At 38.1% G+C, this 17,763-nt stretch overlaps 1 protein-coding gene across 1 annotated transcript in view; it reads left to right on the forward strand.

The window, feature by feature from the left end:
- Positions 1 to 8,195: 8,195 nt before the first annotated feature.
- The window catches only part of LOC311277180 (interferon-induced very large GTPase 1-like), a 58,958-nt gene continuing 49,390 nt past the window's right edge, over positions 8,196 to 17,763 (forward strand). Inside the window, exon 1 of the mRNA XM_084387371.1 lies at positions 8,196 to 8,332. The gene's annotated coding sequence lies outside the window, so the exon portion shown is untranslated. The remainder of the gene's footprint in view (positions 8,333 to 17,763) is intronic.

The following is a 17,763-nucleotide window of genomic DNA, read 5'->3' on the forward strand; positions in this document are numbered from 1 at the left end:
TAGGAGTAAGATACTATAATTTCATGGCAGTTATTTTTACCTTAAACTTAATGTTAGCAGTTGTTCTGAGTTCTGAGTCCCCAGACTGTGATTTTGTAACAATCATGTCAGTTTTAAGACGCATTTTTTATTATCACTTTTTTTATTAATGTTTTACTCTACAGTTGTGCAGTTTTTGGGGGGATACAGTACAGGCCAAAAGTTTGGAAACATTACTATTTTTAATGTTTTTGAAAGAAGTTTCTTCTGCTCATCAAGCCTGCATTTATTTGATCAAAAATACAGAATTTTTTTTTAATATTGTGATATATTATTACAACTTAAAATAATTTGTTTTCAATTTATTATACTTTAAATTATCATTTATTTCTGTGATGCAAAGCTGAATTTTCAGCATCATTACTCCATTCTTCAGTGTCACATGTGACATCCGGTCTATCACATGATCCTTTAGAAATCATTCTAATATGATGATTTATTATGAGTGTTGATGCATGGGGCGCCAGGTAAAATCTTGCCTAGGGCAGCAAATTGGTCAGGGCCGGCCCTGTGTGGCATCATTTCAATAGCCTAACACACACCTGAATCATCTTCCTCTTAGCTTTTACTTGCCATAACTAATGTGTTTTTATAAGCACACAGTTAAAGCAGCCAGAGAAAAACTAATATTATAAAGTCAAGGGTCAAGAGACCAACTAAAACAAATACTGATCTCCATCATGGTGACAACAAACTTTATTATTTTCAATAAAACATCAACAACTAAATATCTGTTCATTTTCGACAAGAACTTTTGTACATGTATGAAAGAAATAATCGTAAACTGGTTTCACACTCGGTGGCTGAAAGTCAGTTGTAGTTTTTGTGTTTCTAATTGTTCTGTTCTTGTTTCTCTGTCCTTCAGTGATTCTGCTTATCAGTGTTCATCAGGTTCTCAATTCACTCACTTCTTTTCATTCAAGTGGACTATATTAGTGAACTAATGTAGGGAATAGTGAATGAGGGTATAGGGTGTGATTGGGAAACCAGCCTCTGAGTGTCGACTTTGAGCGCTGTTAATTCACAGTATATTCCTGTAGGCTAGTTTTGTTTTCTATGGTATATTAGTGTTTTAAAGGTCCTGTTCTTCGTGATCCCATTTTTCAAACTTTAGTTAGTGTGTAATGTTGCTGTTAGTGCATAAATAATACCTGTAAAATTAGGGCTGGGCGATATATCGCACGATATTGTTATGCGCATCTCGTCAGTAAAGCCGGTTCCTTGATTAGTTGTAAATCGCCATCACCTGCTTTCAGATGGAGCGGCATTTACTACAAAGAGCCGTAGTTAACTGACAAGCTGAGCCATATCGCATTAATATCGCGGACGTATCGCCAGCGATATTTAATGCGATATGGCTCAGCTTGTCAGTTAACTACGGCTCTTTGTACACAGCAAAAACTCCAGTGTTAAAGGAGCTGTATGTAAGAAATGTATTTTTTCTCAGGTGTTCAAATACTTATTTGCAGCTGTATCATACAAATAAATAGTTAAAAAATCATACATTGTGATTTCTGGATTTTTTTTTTTAGATTATGTCTCTCACAGTGGACATGCACCTACGATGACAATTTCAGACCCCTCCATGATTTCCAAGTGGGAGAACTTGCAAAATAGCAGGGTGTTCAAATACTTATTTTCCTCACTGTACATGTTTCAAGTGATAAGAAATATTTGAGTTGGATGAATGATGGGCAGAATGCATAACGGTTTAATGATCTACTACATTAATTTCTAGAAATTACTTCAAAAGTGGTAAAAGTTGGTCAAACTGTACATTTTGTGCCTCCAATATGTGCAGTGCAGGGGGTGTTCCAGAACAGGTTTGCAAACCCCTTATCTAGATAAACTTGATGTGGGGCACCAAAAGGCTAACCTGACACATCTGTTTGAACTGTGAAAAGGAATTAAAAAAGTGGCATAATAGTTGATTCATTTATTTTATTATTGGGAGAGCGACAACAGAGGAGTGAGAAGCTGCAATGTTATTGTTTTGTTTGTGAAATAGTTAATTTTTCTGATATGCATATATATATATAGCCTTAACTTTTTTTCTTTTCTTGTTTTGTGATACCTAATAAAGTAACTTTAAAAGTGAACTACTGGTTTCTGTTCATTGAATACCTTTAACATTTTAGTGTAGTTTAGTGGATTACATGTAATGTTTGTATTTAGGGGTTTACTGTAAAATAAGGTAACCCAAACAGACAAATATGGTAGCCCATATATACACAGCAAAAACTCCAGTGTTAAATTAACACTCCTGGGAGTATATATGAGTCCACACTCAAAGAGTGTTGAAGGTAATGAGATAATTAAGTGATTAATTTAGTGACGATTGAGCATTATTGAAGACACCTGATGTTAACAAGCAGAATCACTGAAGGAGAAAATCACAAATTGTAAGCCACCGTTATGGCGATCAGTGTTTGCTTTAGTTGGGCTCTTGACCCTTAGACATTCACTTTAAATTTTGTTTGTCTGCTGTTATTGATTTTTAACAGTCAAATGAACAAAGAAAAGTGTGATCTGATAGTGTTGGTTATGTTTTGACATAATCATGCTGTGATCTGAAAAAGGAAACTTATTGAGATAGTTTGGTTTAACTTGTTAGCAGCAGCTTTGTGATTTTACAGCATACAGGCCCGGATTGGCTAATCGGGAGCACCGGGAAAATTCCCGGTGGGCCGGTCTGTTTTATTGGCCAGGAGGGCTGGTGTTTTCATGGCACTGGGTTGAATGCTTTCCTTATGGCTCCAGTCATAGCGCAGCCCCACTATTTTTTTTTTTATTATTATTTTATCGCAGCCCCACAAAAAATAAAAATAAAGTCACTTTGTTAGAGATGTGCGAACAAAAAATAAGAGATACAAAACATGGATAATAGCCTATGGCGCAAAGGCGGTGCTGAAAAGGCCAGAATAATAAAATATCTCTAGAAACTCAAGCGGCCAAATAGCCTACGAGTCAGGGCCGTACCGACCATTGAGGTCTCCGAGATCCGGACCTCAGTAATTTTTCCTTAGTGTATAATGAACGTTGTGAAATAATTGCCTAATATTACCTGCTGCAATGATTCGCATATCGCGACGATAACCGACCTCATCATCTGAGCTGGTTCAGCACTCAAACACCGCTCGTCGGCAATGGCAAAATGTTTGAGATGACCGATCAAAGCAAGCGGGATTTAAGTTCACAGAAGCGCGAGCCGCGGCCGCGCGCGAATCCCAACGCGACGCTTCACGAGATAAGGTGCAAGTGGCTAAACTAAACGGCTGTTTTACGATAGAAATTTTAAACGACCGACATAAATAATCACTTTACAAAGACTGTATCAATCTAAGCTCATCTTCAGGAAGGGGAGATTTACAGGTAAAGATAAAGAGACTGAGAGAAGAAGAACGAGAGAAGGAGATGGAGATGAGAGAGGAGAGCAGGTAGAGCAATAACCTATTGCATAATAATGAGAATAACTTTATTACAATGGATTCCTATTTAACACAGTCAGATGTTCTTTGCCAATGACAGTGGAAAAATAATATGCCCCCGAACCCCCTAGATCACTTTTGGGACCTGTATTTATAAAACCCTGTGTAGGCCTACTGATTAGACTGAATCAGTGCACTGATTGCACTGAATAGAAAATGATATTTTTGAAAAATACGATGAATTACAAGGCTGTACAGAACAGTGCACTATTGCAGACTTAGGCTCAATCCCAATTCACCCCTTGTCCCCTACCCCTCCGTTTTGCGCGTTCCCGTGAAGGGGTAGGGTTGTCTCGATTCTTTTTTGGTTGGAGGGGTAGGGGTAGGGGTATGGAAGCTTGTTTCCGCCACAAAAAAAAAAAAAAAAAATGATAATTGCGACTTTTTATCTCACAATTGCGAGTTTACATCTCGCAATTCTGACTTTATTTCTCAGAATTGCGAGATACAAAGTCAGAATTGCGTGAAATAAAGTAGCAATTGCGTGTTATAAAGTCAGAATTGCGAGATATAAAGTCAGAATTGCGTGAAATAAAGTTGCAATTGCGTGTTATAAAGTCAGAATTGCGAGATATAAAGTCAGAATTGCGTGAAATAAAGTCGCAATTGCGTGTTATAAAGTCAGAATTGCGAGATATAGGCCTAAAGTCAGAATTGCGTGAAATAAAGTCAGAATTGCGTGTTATAAAGTCAGAATTCTGACTTTTTTTCTCGCAATTGTGACTTTATATCACGAAACTCTGACTTTATAACACGCAATTGGGAGATATAAAGTCAGAATTGCATGATATAAAGTCGCAATTGCGTGTTATAAAGTCAGAATTGTGAGAGAAACTATTCTGAAAAAAAAAAAAAGTCCGTCTTTTTTCCCCCCTTAGAATAGGACTTTATATCTCACAATTGTGAGTTTATATCTTGCAATTCTGACATATTTTCTCAGAATTGTGAGATATAAACTCGCAATTGCGTGTTATAAAGTCAGAATTGCGTGATATAAAGTCGCAATTGCGAGAAAAAAAGTCAGAATTCTGACTTTATAACACGCAATTGCGACTTTATTTCACGCAATTCTGACTTTGTATCTCGCAATTCTGAGAAATAAAGTCAGAATTGCGAGATAAAAAGTCGCAATTATCATTTATTTATTTTTATTTTGTGGCGGAAACAAGCTTCCATATTGGGGGAAGTGCCAGATAGCCCTTGAAAGATTGGGCCTTATACTGAGGGTTTAATTACATTATTTTAATAGTCAGTCGGGAACTAAAGTGGGCCGGTCTAAGGCATGAAACTCCAGGGCTGAAAATGTGTCCCAATCCGGCCCTGACAGCATATTATTATCAGTATTTTTCTTATAATCCAAAATATTTAAAAAACATTGTTGTGATCAAAACACTTTCAAATGAATTTATTTAGAAGCACAGATATCAATAATCAGCCTGTGAATCTCAACAATGGTGACAATAATAAAGCATGTTGCAGTGGCTGCCACCAATCACAACTCATTAATGGCTCCCATCATGCATTGCGCTATGAATAAATTATGATCTGAATTGCCTATGTAATTTACTTTTCCTAATTGAATATTCTGCTCGTCACCATTGTTGAGATGCATTGACTGAATCTTGACGTCTGTGTGTGCCTGAAATAAAGATTTTTTTTTTAAAACAACTTTTAAGAAATTCTTTATATTATCTAAAATTCTGGATATTTATGCAGAATCACAGTTATGCTGTAAACAACAACATAAATCAAAAACAAAGTTCAAATGATGATTGTCATAATATAACCAACATCATCAGAACACTTTTTTTTTCTTTGTTCATCTGCCGGTTATAACTCTGATACAGCAGCCAAACTAAATCTAAAGTTAATAATATAAGGGTCAAGAGCCCAACTAAAGCAAACACCCATCACCATAATGGTAACTTAAAATCTGTGATTTTCTCCTTCAGTGATGCTTGTTAACATCAGGTGTCTTCAATAATGCTCAATCATCACTCAATTAATCATTTAATTATCTCATGAACTTCAACACTCTTGAGTGTGGACTCATATACGCTCCCAGGAGTGTTAATTTAACACTGGAATTTTTGCTGTGTACAAAGAGCCGTAGTTAACTGACAAGCTGAGCCATATCGCATTAATTATCGCTGGCGATACGTCACCGATATTAATGCGATATGGCTCAGCTTGTCAGTTAACTACGGCTCTTTGTAGTAAATGCCGCTCCATCTGAAAGCAGGTGATGGCGATTTACTACTAATCAAGGAAATGGCTGACGAGAGGCGCATATCAATGTCATGCGATATATCGCCCAGCCCTACTAGAATGTTGAATTGTTAATCAAAATTAAGTTGAAAGAATGTTTGAGGAATATCATACCTTTTAAAACATGTTCATCTAACGTCAAGAAAACTGGACATTTTTTTTACGTTCCCAGAATCAACACTGAATATTTAGAGAACGTATTTATAACAAAAATCTGTTAGCTGGGAAAGGGTTAACACTGGTGATTTTGCGGTGAACTCCTGTGGCTGGTTGAACTTGCTCTGCTGCACAAAGAAATACAACTTCCGCTGGGCCTCTTTGACAACAGCTTTGTGAAAGTCACATGACTTTGGGGAAACTGTAGAGTGATATAAGACAAGAAAAGTGATGTGCAAAGGGGGTTAAGCTGAGGTGGGTAATCCAGGAGCCAAAGAGTAAAAGTCCTGCCATATGTTTATTCCACCCATAAACTCAGTCAGCTGATTTCACTAATTAGTTCTCTCTCCTGTCTGAATTAGCAAATCCAGGTGATTGGAATAAAATACTGAGGAGGACTTTTACTTTCTGAACCTGGACATTTTCACCTCTGCATAGCAATGTCATATGTCAGCCAAGAGCAAAGAAATAAACCAGAACTGGACCTTATCATAGCCAAAAAATCTGTGTATATTAAATATGGAGTAATTTCAGCCACAGCCTCAGATGAAATCAACTGAAGAGAAAAGAAGACATTAAATCTGTGAAGATCTCAGCAGAGGATTAAACAACTCCACAAACAGCATTACCAGCTTCACTTATTACTAACCAGACTGACTTTATTTCTGTCAGACGTCTACAAAAGTTTTTATTGAGAATTAACAGAGGTTTAACTCTAATGTGTTTCATTTGAAGTCACCATAACAGTGATTAGTGTTTCCATTAGTTGGGCTCTTAACTCTTATTATAGCTTTTGTCTTTTATGGCCGTTGTGACAGTGTGTTTGTTAAACACATTTGCAGCAGCAATGAAAGCTAAAGTGAAACGAGATCAGGTGATGATGGTTTCCTGTTGATGGTTTTATAATCATCATGAAATAGACTGATTCACTGAGGTATTTTAAGCTAACAATTATGTTGTCACATTAATATTTTTTTCACAACTCAAACCCTGTGTTTACTGCAGCGTGAGATCCACTGGCTTTTCTTTACAAAGAACAATTGAAATAAAACTCAAGGAACTAAGAATATTTGTCTTTTATTAAACATTTAATGAAAAGTTTTTTTTTTTTTTGGCAATGTTGTGTAATATGGCACATGCAACAATGTCACAGGCCCTGTCAGGTGTGCAACCCTCAGACTTTTCAGACATTGACATCTTCCCTTTAGTTAGCCAAAGTTCATTTCATTGTGTGCCCTTGTCTTGGCTAGAGCTGCATTGTAACTGGTTTGGGTCAGGGAATGGGGTCATAAAACACCTGTCTGCAGGCAGGAACATGTCATAATCACCTATGAAAAAATGCAGTTCTGTTAGGATCAGCATAAGTGTATGTAATACAGTGAGCTTGATATTTAATTGTGGAACTTTCCTTACCACTTTCAAATAATGTGCATAAATGTGAATCTCTGAAAATTCTTAAGTCATGCACAGATCCTGGCCATTTTGCTTTCACATTTGTGATATGGAAGATTTTAGTCAACTGCCTTTTTTTATTTGATATAATATTACTAATCTGGAATATTAAGAATCAAAATAGAAACTGGGCTGCACATTTACCTTGTGAACCCCCTTTCTGTTCACATAATCCCCTTCATTGAGGCCTTGATGGCAGTCTATGGTCTAGCCTATAGTCTATGGTACCAATCACATTAATGAAGCCTGAGTGACATATACTGTAATTGGCATGGTCATGATTGCATGATCTTCATAAAAAAATATGATAGCCTGAAAAAAAAAAAAAAGGCTTTAAAAAAACAGCAACCAGAGAGCAATTTATACTAAAAAAGTGAAGGGTCAAGAGTCCAACTAAAGCAAACGCTAACCACCATCATGGTGACTTTAAAATACAAAATATGATTTAATTAAAACGGAAATTAAATAAAGTAAATCTGGTTAGTTTTAAGTGAAGCTGGTAATAAGTGTATGGCCATGCATTTCACCTTTTTGTTTGGTTTATTCCAACCAAAATTCAACGATAGCCATACGTCAAACAAACATTGGATTTAGACATCAACCTGACTTTCATTTTCAACCAAAATCCAACGTCTGACCGACGTTGTAGTCTATATCCTGTGACTGCTGGGTTCCTTAATGTCATGTGATTTACTAGAAGGCAGTAGCCTACAGATCACCTCTGATTGGCTGACATGTAGATTTGCATAAATTAATTACAAGTATTTAAGAGACAGACTTACACAGTTTACCACATAAGCAGAATAACACATGCAGTTACAATGGCTTAGCCTACATCACTCATGTGATTTAAGGATTCAAGACATTACTGTTGTATGATATTCAGCAGAGAACCTTCGTTTGCTGTTTGGAATCCAGATTCACTTCAGGTTAGTCAAATTTGACTTCATCACAATTAGTGTTAGCCAGTTAAAAATGTGATAAATGAGTGAAATCATTAACAAACATTATCCCCACCCCGAGGTGACAGTGAGGTCTGTTTGTAAAATCTTGTAAAAAAGATTTAAGATTGAATAAAAAATAAAATCACATCACAATTTTCACATCTAGTTGACAAATTGACTTGTGACCATTTTAAGGATTTAAATGTAAATGTAGGTCACCTGAATGCTAGTTTAATTTTTAATGTAATACATAATATATAACTATATGTGTATCAAATAAAGATTTGTGAAAGTGACAAGCACATCTTTTTTAGGTTCTGTTTTATAATTGAAGGCTATATGTTCAACATTTGTATTATTTTATATCAGTTTAATGTTTAATGGTTCATTTGGCTTATTTAAATGATCAATTTAACACAATAGACTGTGGAACTGGTATATAAATGCAGTGGCGGTTCTACATTAATTACACCCTGGGTGACACCCCCTTCGAGCGCCATATTACCTATTTTTATTAGCCATTTCATACAATTCAGAAAACCAAAAATGTGCAGGAACTATAGGCCTGTATTTATAATTTTATGAATGAAATGTGCGTTTGGAAGGAAGTCGAGGTGTGACTGACTTTAAGCCACTAATTCCATTAGAGTATTGCTCTAGGGGTCTCCAACCTTTTTTCATTTGAGAGATACTTTTTAAAAATGAAAGTGGCCAAGAGCAACTCATAATACAATACTTACTTAAATAATGTCTCATAACTCATATCCAAACTGTTTTAGACCTAAAATAGTTTTTGTAGGCCTATATATGTCACCCTTAAATGTCAGAGAAAAGAACAGAATCAGAGATTACATTTTTTTATAGAAAATTGTACTTTATACTGTAAAAACACAGATTTTAGTTGATCATAATTGATCATAACTAGAGATGAAATGGCATGAAAATTTCATTTCATGATTATAGTGACCAAAATTATCACAGTTATCACAGAATCCTGTTTAACACTAGAAGTCCCAGAGAGCAGCCATTTGGCTTTTCTACCTATAAAACCCGCAGGACAGCCGATGGGCTGGAAGGCTTTAGGCTAATATCCTTAATCAGCTGTTAACAGTTGCTTTTGTTATGTAAACGATGTGGGGCCATGCAGAGCCACTTCAAGGAAACTTGTGTTTCACTATGCCATCTTAGGGAGAAATCAACACAAATGTTTTTTTTTTTCTTTGTTGCTGAGATTTATTGATAAAAACAGTACAAAATAAAATAAAAAAGAAACCAACCATTTGTACACATATTTACAAATAATATTAAAAAGTGAGTGAGTACATTCCAGCAATCACTCACAATCCTGGCACTGCCATGGTATCTCCCGTCTGCATTTACCACATGTGTATCTGTAGCAGTGAACACATCGCACAGTGGCATGATTGTTCTTGCATTGGTGTTTGACCTGTGTTGTGAGATCTGATATTATCTCATCTCCTGATTAGCCTCTTTCTAACCTAGGTTATCAAGAATAGCCTTGTGCTGTCAGGTCAGTTTCTTAGGATTGAATCCCCTGAGCTTGTCTAGCATATATCAGCGTGCCTAGGAATATCATACTCCCTACGTGTCACAATACATGTATACAAGTTCTAACTTATAGAACCAAAGTCATGCTTACCTTCCAGCAGAATCTGATCCAAAGGTGTTCTTTGAAGAATAGAAGTCTTATTCCCTATTCCTATTATGCTCGGGTATGATATTTATATGGCTATCTTGTGATGAGCTGAGATATACAATAACGATACTTATCTTTATAAAATAAAATTTATTTATACAAAAGATTAAGACACTGGTTATACAATACAGTAGATTTGTAGCAAATCAACAAAAGGTTACAGGTTATAACACATCCAGCTCTATCCTATTCCAGGGCAGTCCTGCGAATGGATTCACAAAAAGCTAAATACCTATTCTATGATTTAACAGAATTAATTAACTTGTTCTCCTTGGAGTTTAACAAGTAAAAAATACCACAGAGCAATATCAAGTCAACGAGTATAAGTGAAACTGAAGATGGGCTATATTCTCTTCAGGGCTTCAACGACATCAAGATCAAAGGGAAAAAAGCCTCGATTGATACAAAAGCAGTCATATATATAGGAACCTTTTGGTTACATCAGTTCCTGTGCCTACGCTATGGTTTTCCCCTAAGAAGTAAACCATGTGACTAATAAATCACTTGACAATGTAAAAAACATGTGACATCCCTAAATCATGAAACAATGTGACTTTCAGTACTTCATTGTGTTGACTCCTGGGAATCGTGTCCAATTTATGTTTACCCCAAGTGTGCATTCATATCACCATTCTTTCTTCCTTTCCTTCCCTTCCATCTCGGGAACCTGTGTGTGTGTGTTCTAGCGTAAAGGTCCGGAAATGGAGATGTATTAGTTAGTGCACTATAAACAGCACCTTCCCCTGCATCCCCGCTTGCAGTAACAAATTCATTTTCATTTCGATAATCGTCTAATAACATGTCATCCACACAGTCTAGGCTAACATGGAACACAAAAACACTTGGCAAAACAAAATCCAAGCAGCACTCAAAAAATCTGAATTTAAATTCTGATTCTCTAGCAAAAAATCCAATAACTAGATTACTACAATGCCTTGTCGACAGACTGCTCATGGTTTGTCGGTACCATCTTCTGCTCACTGGCCTCCATCGGAATGAGTCTCGGCTCCTCGGAGCCTGGTCCAGTCTCCAGAGATCTTCCGGATGCAGGGCTATTTCGCGGCCACTTCTCGCCAAGCCCTCGTCCAAAGTCCTTCTTTGCCACGAGAATCTCGTGAGTCTTTCCAGACATTCCTAGTGGATCAATGACATTTTGACAAGTCACTCGACCATCGAACTGTATCTGCCTCGTACAGAAACCAGGAATAATAAGACCCCTCCAAACAAAGCTCTGAATGTCGACACTGCATGTAGTACCAGTCACTTTTTCTCTATTGCCAATTAATAGCTCATAGGCCTCATCAACGCCAACAACGAGCCATTTCATCGCAATGATAAATCTCATTGCCTCATTTGTCAAATAATGAGTGCGGCCTGGGTTTTTGAAAGTGCCCCTGGTGTCACAAAAAGTAAAACTCTTCATCTCCGCCATGCAATAACCTTCATCAATTATACATTTTGCACAAAAATATTTAAATTCCTTAACACTCCTCATGAAAGCTTTGATTCTGATAGGATAACATGCAAATGTAAGACAATGATCACATTTTCTCCTCAGACCGTGCCATAAGGAATTCCTTCTCTTGGTCCGACCGTCTGCGACCTATACAATGACACAAAATGACATAAACAACAACATTTCCCCTGTCATCCAAAATGTACCATGAGACACTCCCAGGTGAACGGTACAAATATGGTCACTTCCAATTTCCCCCTATTCCACAAATCGTCGTTATTAACTGACAAATAAACCAAAGATAATAAAAAAAAAAATTATTACTTTTTCCTTTTTTTTTTTTTCAGAACAATAAACGTATTGTGAAAACATACAGAGAGAAAGAAGAGAAAAAAAAACATCAAGCCCTTCAAAAAAGCCCCCTTTTTTTTTTTTTCTTGTCGTTTACCAAACAATCCCTTAATCCCAAAAAAAAAAATCCCAATTTTTTTTTTTCTATTTTGGTCTCAACCTAGCAACCAATTGATCTGAAACAGTGGGCCCCCCGTTTCACACCAAGTGCCACCAGAACTTTTTAACAGACCAATTACAAGACACAGTTTTCAACACAATATTGCTGGACTCCCATATCTGTTTTCCCCTAAAAAAAAAAAAATTTTTTTTTTTTTTTCTGTAATCCCATTTTTGAGAGAAAGAAAAACGAAAAACAACATAGAAAGACACCACTAACATATATCATAATGTCCCATTCCAAGCGTTGTCTTAATCAAGCACTGAAGGTCTCTTCAACACCCCGTCCAACAATTTAAACAGATAACTGTAATCATTTATTCCCATTAAAATGGCTAAAAAGAATAATTTCGGCTCGTTGCAAATCTTGGAACAAGCCGACATTATTATGACAATTAAATACAGTATAGCCAGTTTAATCACTACTGGTCTTAAAACTGTATTTCTCCTATAACTGATGATGAATAAACAAATGTAGGTCAGGCTTGCAAGACCTACACCTACAAATTTTATCCAAGCCATTCCAAAATGGCACTGCGTCAAGTTATACACAGTAATCATAAAGGAGAACAGGACTACAATTATTACTCCTTTGTCTCCGAAAATTGCCACGTATCTTTTGCTACGTAATAACTGTGAAACCAATACTAACACTAACGAAAAATCATCTAAAATATTGTACAAGACCAGACTCAAACACATCAAAATTGCTTGTGGTTTAATTTGTACGGAAATAATTCCCGTTGTCCAATAGGAAATCAACCATATATTAATGGATATTATACTCACAATAGCTTGCGGTGGTTCACCGCATCTCCAAGATGAGTTAGTCTGATTTGATGCCATTTCACAGTTATTTTCGGCCAATTGTAAATTTAGGTTTTATCAAGGACCGCTCCAAACCCGTGAACCGTCAACTCCTTTAAGTTCTGAGAGCCCCGAGACCAACCGCCCTTTTCAACCTTAACCTACTTCCTCTTCCCCCTCTAGCAATAATTCATTCGGAGTCCGAAACCTCATTGGGGATGAGCTTTCTCAACGCCCCAGCGGACTTCCTCTTCGAAAGTTTACTGCATACCATACCTAATTTGGTAAATTTGATAAACATTACTGCTATCAATATTATTACAAAAATAATAGCCAAACAAATTGCAACAATCTTAATGTAATATCCATATCCCATAATCAAATCCCAAACAGATACAGCTAGTTCCTTGACATTCTCCATTACCCACAGCACGGCCTTCTTTTGTATCTTCCAATATACGGAAAATAGGTCTCCGCTACTCGGTTTAATCAGCTGATTCCCATAATCCAATGTAAAATAAAAATTAGGCCCCACCGAAAATCCTTCTAGATAGTCCATTATTGGGTAAAAGAACCCCCCTAATTCTTTTTCGTTATTAATCAAAGAGGACAGGGCACATTTGTTCAACACTTGATTCCGAGCTATCATCAATAACGGGCCAGCACCTGTTATCGTGCTGATATCATTCCAGTGCTTGCCCTCCCCGCTAACAACGTCTTGTCCCATTTTCACTAAATCTTTAAAAGTACAGTACACCTGCTCCTCCTCGCTCAACCACGTTCTAGCCGGGTGGAATAACACCCCAGGTGTCTTAACTGTCCAATCATTGAACATATCTGCCGTACAGTATTGTTTTTTGCCTGGATACCATATATACTTAACCTCGCCGCTATGCCTGTACTCAAATTTACCTAGTCCAAAATTCCACACGTTCGATCTAACCTTCTCACGATCTTTCTTATCATGAGCTGGTCTTAAACTATGTCGCGAAAATGGACTTGACGATTTAATATCAAAGTTATGAGACGCCATCAACACCTTATAATCCACAGAACGTCCTCGCCGCTGCTCGGACGGCTTCATCATAGGTAAATAATACACCGTCTTCCATAACCCCTGAGCAAACTTATGGGTTTTCAACCCTTTAGTTTTATTCTCTCGATAATAAATCGTGATCGGGAAAATATCCCCATTTGCATGTGGAACTGGTTCTATCCATGTCTCCGTTCGGTTAGTTATTTTGCGCAGACCCATAGCTACAGGGAATACATCCCAAATCCTATTCTGAAAGGTTGAGAGTCCAATCCAACGCAACGTTCCTCTATTGCCTGCATCGCTGTGATTCCCCCAGATTCCCTGATTAGTGTGTGTCACACGTAAAGGTCTGTCTAACCCCATGCAGTACAAGACGAGAGCGGATCTATATTGTTGGTCCGTGACATTACTTATAATGTAATCCCATATTCCAGAATAGTTTGCCAATTCCAGACTCAAGCCCGGTCTTGGTGCATAAGCTAACGTAATAGGATGTAATCTCTTACCCCCGACTCCGTTTCTCCACAAGGTGGCGTTGATGGACCAGGTCGTGCGCTCGCTTTCTGCCTTAACCATTTCATTACTCTGATCCTGCAACATCATCCACTCATGCCATAATTTAATAACATTAGCACCATGTCTCTCGAACTCTTCATCATTCCACAAGGCACTGCTATTTAAATAACAGACCCACGCTTTGGTCTTGCCGTATTCTGAAGAGCAATGAGTGCCCATGTCATACCATAATTGGTCCTCAACATTAGGCCCCAAAAATTTATTTTTCTTCAAAAAGGGACAGTTCAAGTGACTCTCACACATTTTAACGGGCATGACTAGGAAATCGCATGTAACCCATTCTAATTCCACATATGCCGGCTTAGGTTTATTTTTAAACACCCCCAAAATTAAGGCATAAGGGTTCAAATCCTTTGGCCAATAACTTTTTTGCACCGGATTATCATAATCAATATTACGCCAGGTATTATGCGTTAGTCTATATCCATTACCCAAAGAAGCCGCCCTTCTATTGCGTCTCTTAGCGGACTTCAATTTACCTATAACAACAGGAACTCCTTTTTCAGGCTCCTGACGCCCCAACCAGTTATACATTACAATTAGACTGGTCTGTTTACCCAAACAGTCCCATCTGTGCTCGTGCGTAACCTTTAGGACGGGGCTATTCCAAATTCTATATGTACGAATGCTGGTTGTCAAATCGGTGCTATCAGACAAGTTATATAATAGGCCTGTTAATTTCACGTGGGTTTTATTATAACCCCTTAGACTCGACCAAGTCAACCGTGATATACCCCTGACTTCACGTCCTCCATATAGCCTAGGGGCTTTAGCAGCATCAATCTGCTTACTACCAGTACAATTCCAAAACGATTTGTCTATGTTCCCTATCATTTTCTTGATCATGTCCCTTATCATTTGAGACCCATATTTCGCAGAGCCTATCGTCACGGTTTGTTTATAACAAATTTTCACGACTATCTTTTCAATTACAGAACAAGATGCCACGCTGCTAACAGTACGTTTATCCTCAACTGTTATTCCTGCGCTAATTATAACTAAAGTAACCAGTACACACGTGACCATAGCCGACAGGAACAGGCACAATTCTTTGCGGTTTCGCTGAAGTCTCTGCCACTTCCTCTTCTTCATGTGTCCTGTCCTCGCCATTTCTGCGCCTGTGAAAACAAAAGGAACAATAGACCCAGATCAACCTACTCTCTCCCTAACTGTTTTCTAAACCATTGTACTGCTTTACTGGTAAACCCAGCCTTTGTAATTACTTTTCTGGTAATTTTAATACCTTCCATGGATCTTCCTATACCCAGATAATCCGTTGTAGTAGACACAGCTGCCCTGATCTCCCACACCTCACTCGGCTCACCTGGGCCTAGTTTAACTTTGACCCTTCCTGTCCCTGCATATGTTTGTTGAGATCTTGCTCTCACTGTCAAGGATGTTTCCGTAACATAAAAGCTGTAATCTCTTGGCATATAAACAGGATGTTCCTCTTGGAACGACATGTCCTCTAATACTTTTACTAACACATCTCTGACACTTGTTTCTTTGTACAATCCGTTAGACTTATGCAAAATCAAACGATCATTGTCAAAAGTCACGTCTCTAATCACCTTCTTCCAAAGGTGCAGGTTTGTATTTCTGGACAGCATCCTATCCAGTAAACTGCCTTTAGCAAATGGTTCTGATTCAGATGGTAACGGTTCTCCCATCTCCAAAAGCCTGTCCCACACAAACGCTTTGTCTGTACTGGGCACTAAGGCTAACGGGTTCACTTCCCATTCCATCATGATCTTATCATCGACTAAACACCCCAAACCAGTTTCGCTCTTTCTAGTCTGCCAGACTTCCTTTGAGCTAATAGATATCATCCACAATTTATCCAGTAATAGTTTACATCTTGGACATTTGATAAAATCACCATTATCATTCATTATACACTTACATTCCTGGCCTCTCAAGTAATATTTCAACTTACATGCCGAGCAGTGTTTACAGCCACATTTATCTGCTGTAAGCTCGTACTGACAGATTGTCCATAGCTGAGTTTGCACTCTGCAATCTGCACATACACACACGTCGCCCAGCGCACAGCACCCAACCTCTCCGTTAGGGCTGTACCACTTCGGACTTAACGTTAGCTGGGCCCTCAGCCGCGCTTGACTCTCGCGCCTGCTTCTAGGCCCACTCCAAAGAAGTTGGCATACATTAATCTTGCCACAGACCACACAATCGGTAGGTCCCCGCTGCAACGCTGGGGTACCTGTCTGACACCCTCGGTGCCACATTTTAACTGTTAATCTGTCACTGAAATCTTTGCACACCCTCACGGTCCCTTCGGCCGGTAACTCGATTACCTCTAGGAAAGTCACTTTACGTGCCTCTGTGCTATTCATCCTGACAGTATTAGTTTTTGCTACCCACAAGATGCCTCACACTCCAAATGCCGTTAGCCTGTAGCCTGACTGAAGTGTTTGATGTCAATTCGGTAACAATATCTTCTGTACCCGTTTTACTTTTAAACCGTCCCCTTTTTTGTTTCAAAAGAATATAAACCTTCTGCCCTACCGTGAACGGATTTTTGCTTGTGTCGCTGGGTTCCGAATTTTCAATAGGCTGCGTTACCCTATAGTTGAGGAAATGAATACAATCATCAATAAATTCATCCCAGTCGCCTAGCCGTTCGTTCTTCACGTACCAAATTTTTATCAATTTCACGCAATTCTCAGCCAATCCGTTACTTTCCGGCGTGTACTTAACGGATTTTATTAACTTGATTCCCTGTTCTTTGCAAAAACCCTCCACCAGACTCCCTGACAGGTTATGTGCGTTGTCCGCCCGCACTCTCTGAGGCAATCCCCGATAGCGAATCCACTGCTTGAGACTGTCTACCACAACCTCACTAGTAGCCTGTTTGCACGGATATATTTGCATGAAATTAGAACAGTTATCAACTATAACCAAGAAATATACATTGTTTCTCTTGGTTTTTGGCCTAAGAGGCCCACCAAAATCCATTGATATCTCAACGTTCTCTTCCTTAGTTTTGATTGTTCCATAATCATGGTACACACTGGACATGACTTTTCTACAATCTGGACAGTCGAGTTTAATTTTATGATACTTCGTTTTCAAATTGGCCACATGCAAACCCATCTGCTTGCAATATTTAGTGATGTAGGAAGTGGAAGGGTGTTTCAGTTTCTCGTGCAGATCCTGCAGCAACCCAGTTTCACTTCCTGCAGTTATTACTCTTATCTGCACAAAACGATCGACCTCTCTATTTCCCTCCGCAGCCGCGGTTTTCTGCAATGTATGAGAAGTTTGATGCAACACTTTCGGTTTTACTAATTTCA

The sequence above is a fragment of the Rutilus rutilus genome, assembly GCF_951802725.1.
Source record: "Rutilus rutilus genome assembly, chromosome: 1".
NCBI classification, from domain to species: domain Eukaryota; kingdom Metazoa; phylum Chordata; class Actinopteri; order Cypriniformes; family Leuciscidae; genus Rutilus; species Rutilus rutilus.